The sequence below is a fragment of the Rhinopithecus roxellana genome, chromosome 1, assembly GCF_007565055.1.
Source record: "Rhinopithecus roxellana isolate Shanxi Qingling chromosome 1, ASM756505v1, whole genome shotgun sequence".
Classification (NCBI taxonomy): domain Eukaryota; kingdom Metazoa; phylum Chordata; class Mammalia; order Primates; family Cercopithecidae; genus Rhinopithecus; species Rhinopithecus roxellana.
Genome location: NC_044549.1, coordinates 188,256,627 through 188,261,551, shown reverse-complemented (window position 1 = coordinate 188,261,551; position 4,925 = coordinate 188,256,627).

Genomic DNA, 4,925 nt, shown 5'->3' with positions numbered 1-4,925 from the left:
GGGTCATCTCACTAGGGAGTGCTGGACAATCGGTGCTGGTCAGCTGCTGCAGCCTGACCAGCGAGAGCTGAAGCAGGGCGAGGCATCCCCTCACCTGGAAGCGCAAGGGGGAAGGGAATCCGTTTTCCTAGCCAGGGGAACTGAGACACACAACACCTGGAAAATTGGGTAACTCCCACCCCAATACTGCGCTTTAAGCAAACAGGCACACCAGGAAAATATATCCCACACCTGGCCGGGAGGGTCCCACGCCCACGGAGCCTCCCTCACTGCTAACACAGCCTCACTGCAGGGATCTATCGGCAAGGCAGCAGCGAGACTGGGGGAGGGGCGCCCGCCATTGCTGAGGCTTAAGTAGGTAAACAAAGCCGCTGGGAAGCTCGAACTGGGGGGAGCTCACAGCAGCTCAAGGAAGCCTGCCTGTCTCTGTAGTCTCCACCTCTGGGGACAGCGCACAGCTGAAGACCGACAGCGGAAGCAGCGGAGGCCGGTGCAGACGTGAACGACTCTGTCTGACAGCTTTGGGGAGAGCCGTGGATCTCCAAACGCGGAGGTTGTCTGAGAACAGACAGACTGCCTGCTCAGGTGGGTCCCTGACCCCTGAGTAGCCTAGCTGGGAGACATCCCCCACTAGGGGCAGTCTGACACCCCACACCTCACAGGGTGGAGTACACCCCTGAGAGGAAACTTCCAAAGGAAGAATCAGACAGGTACACTCGCTGTTCAGCAATATTCTATCTTCGGCAACCTCTGCTGCTGATACCCAGGCAAACAGGGTCTGGAGTGGACCTCAAGCAATCTCCAACAGACCAACAGACAGTCCTTCTGACTGTCAGAAGGAAAACTATCAAACAGGAAGGACACCTATACCAAAACCCCATCAATACGTCACCATCATCAAAGACCAGAGACAGATAAAACCACAAAGATGGGGAAGAAGCAGGGAAGAAAAGCTGGAAATTCAAAAAATAAGAGCGCATCTCCCCCTGCAAAGGAGCGCAGCCCATCGCCAGCAACGGATCAAAGCTGGTCAGAGAATGACTTGGACGAGATGAGAGAATAAGGCTTCAGTCCTTCAAACTTCTCAGAGCTAAAGGAGGAATTACGTACCCAGCGCAAAGAAACTAAAAATCTTGAAAAAAGAGTGGAAGAATTGACAGCTAGACTAATTAATGCAGAGAAGATCATAAACGAAATGACAGAGATGAAAACCATGACACGAGAAATACGTGACAAATGCACAAGCTTCAGTAACCGACTCGATCAACTGGAAGAAAGAGTATCAGCGATTGAGGATCAAATGAATGAAATGAAGCGAGAAGAGAAACCAAAAGAAAAAAGAAGAAAAAGAAATGAACAAAGCCTGCAAGAAGTAGGGGATTATGTAAAAAGACCAAATCTACGTCTGATTGGGGTGCCTGAAAGTGAGGGGGAAATGGAACCAAGTTGGAAAACACTCTTCAGGATATCATCCAGGAGAACTTCCCCAACCTAGTAGGGCAGGCCAACATTCAAATTCAGGAAATACAGAGAACGCCACAAAGATACTCCTCCAGAAGAGCAACTCCAAGACACATAATTGCCAGATTCACCAAAGTTGAAGTGAAGGAAAAAATGTTAAGGGCAGCCAGAGAGAAAGGTCGGGTTACCCACAAAGGGAAGCCCATCAGACTAACAGCAGATCTCTCGGCAGAAACTCTACAAGCCAGAAGAGAGTGGGGGCCAATATTCAACGTTCTTAAAGAAAAGAATTTTAAACCCAGAATTTCATATCCAGCCAAACTAAGTTTCATAAGTGAAGGAGAAATAAAATCCTTTACAGATAAGCAAATGCTTAGAGATTTTGTCACCACCAGGCCTGCCTTACAAGACACCCTGAAGGAAGCCCTAAACATGGAAAGGAACAACCGGTACCAGCCATTGCAAAAACATGCCAAAATGTAAAGACCATCGAGGCTAGGAAGAAACTGCATCAACTAACGAGCAAAATAACCAGTTAATATCATAATGGCAGGATCAAGTTCACACATAACAATATTAACCTTAAATGTTAATGGACTAAATGCTCCAATTAAAAGACACAGACTGGCAAACTGGATAAAGAGTCAAGACCCATCAGTCTGCTGTATTCAGGAAACCCATCTCACATGCAGAGACATACATAGGCTCAAAATAAAGGGATGGAGGAAGATCTACCAAGCAAGTGGAGAACAAAAAAAAGCAGGGCTTGCAATCCTAGTCTCTGATAAAACAGACTTTAAACCATCAAAGATCAAAAGAGACAAAGAAGGCCATTATATAATGGTAAAGGGATCAATTCAACAGGAAAAGCTAACTCTCCTAAATATATATGCACCCAATACAGGAGCACCCAGATTCATAAAGCAAGTCCTTAGAGACTTACAAAGAGACTTAGACTCCCATACAATAATAATGGGAGACTTCAACACTCCACTGTCAACATTAGACAGATCAACGAGACAGAAAGTTAACAGGGATATCCAGGAATTGAACTCATCTCTGCAGCAAGCAGACCTAATAGACATCTATAGAACTCTCCACCCGAAATCAACAGAATATACATTCTTCTCAGCACCACATCACACTTATTCCAAAATTGACCACATAATTGGAAGTAAAGCACTCCTCAGCAAATGTACAAGAACAGAAATTATAACAAACTGTCTCTCAGACCACAGTGCAATCAAACTAGAACTCAGGACTAAGAAACTCAATCAAAACCGCTCAACTACATGGAAACTGAACAACCTGCTCCTGAATGACTACTGGGTACATAACGAAATGAAAGCAGAAATAAAGATGTTCTTTGAAACCAATGAGAACAAAGATACAACATACCAGAATCTCTGGGACACATTGAAAGCAGTGTGTAGAGGGAAATTTATAGCATTAAATGCCCACAAGAGAAAGCAGGAAAGATCTAAAATTGACACTCTAACATCACAATTAAAAGAACTAGAGAGGCAAGAGCAAACACATTCAAAAGCTAGCAGAAGGCAAGAAATAACTAAGATCAGAGCAGAACTGAAGGAGATAGAGACACAAAAAAACCCTCCAAAAAATCAATGAATCCAGGAGTTGGTTTTTTGAAAAGATCAACAAAATTGACAGACCGCTAGCAAGACTAATAAAGAAGAAAAGAGAGAGGAATCAAATAGATGCAATAAAAAAATGATAAAGGGGATATCACCACTGACCCCACAGAAATACAAACAACCATCAGAGAATACTATAAACGCCTCTACGCAAATCAACTAGAAAATCTAGAAGAAATGGATAATTTCCTGGACACTTACACTCTCCCAAGACTAAACCAGGAAGAAGTTGAATCCCTGAATAGACCAATAGCAGGCTCTGAAATTGAGGCAACAATTAATAGCCTACCCACCAAAAAAAATTCCAGGACCAGATGGATTCACAGCTGAATTCTACCAGAGGTACAAGGAGGAGCTGGTACCATTCCTTCTGAAACTATTCCAATCAATAGAAAAAGAGGGAATCCTCCCGAACTCATTTTATGAGGCCAACATCATCCTGATACCAAAGCCTGGCAGAGACACAACAAAAAAAGAGAATTTTAGACCAATATCCCTGATGAACATTGATGCAAAAATTCTCAATAAAATACTGGCAAACCGGATTCAGCAGCACATCAAAAAGCTTATCCACCATGATCAAGTGGGCTTCATCCCTGGGATGCAAGGCTGGTTCAACATTCGCAAATCAATAAACGTAATCCAGCATATAAACAGAACCAAAGACAAGAACCACATGATTATCTCAATAGATGCAGAAAAGGCTTTTGACAAAATTCAACAGCCCTTCATGCTAAAAACGCTCAATAAATTCGGTATTGATGGAACGTACCTCAAAATCATAAGAGCTATTTATGACAAACCCACAGCTAATATCATTCTGAATGGGCAAAAACTGGAAAAATTCCCTTTGAAAACTGGCACAAGACAGGGATGCCCTCTCTCACTACTCCTATTCAACATAGTGTTGGAAGTTCTGGCTAGGGCAATCAGGCAAGAGAAAGAAATCAAGGGCATCCAGTTAGGAAAAGAAGAAGTCAAATTGTCCCTGTTTGCAGATGACATGATTGTATATTTAGAAAGCCCCATCGTCTCAGCCCAAAATCTCCTTAAGCTGATGAGCAACTTCAGCAAAGTCTCAGGATACAAAATTAATGTGCAAAAATCACAAGCATTCTTATACACCAGTAACAGACAAGCAGAGAGCCAAGTCAGGAATGAACTTCCATTCACAATTGCTTCAAAGAGAATAAAATACCTAGGAATCCAGCTTACAAGGGATGTAAAGGACCTCTTCAAGGAGAACTACAAACCACTGCTCAGTGAAATCAAAGAGGACACAAACAAATGGAAGAACATACCATGCTCATGGATAGGAAGAATCAATATCATGAAAATGGCCATACTGCCCAAGGTTATTTATAGATTCAATGCCATCCCCATCAAGCTACCAATGAGTTTCTTCACAGAATTGGAAAAAACTGCTTTAAAGTTCATATGGAACCAAAAAAGAGCCCGCATTGCGAAGACAATCCTAAGTCAAAAGGACAAAGCTGGAGGCATCACGCTACCTGACTTCAAACTATACTACAAGGCTACAGTAACCAAAACAGCATGGTACTGGTACCAAAACAGAGCTATAGACCAATGGAACAGAACAGAGTCCTCAGAAATAATGCCACACATCTACAGCCATCTGATCTTTGACAAACCTGAGAGAAACAAGAAATGGGGAAAGGATTCCCTATTTAATAAATGGTGCTGGGAAAATTGGCTAGCCATAAGTAGAAAGCTGAAACTGGATCCTTTCCTTACCCCTTATACGAAGATTAATTCAAGATGGATTAGAGACTTAAATGTTAGACCTAT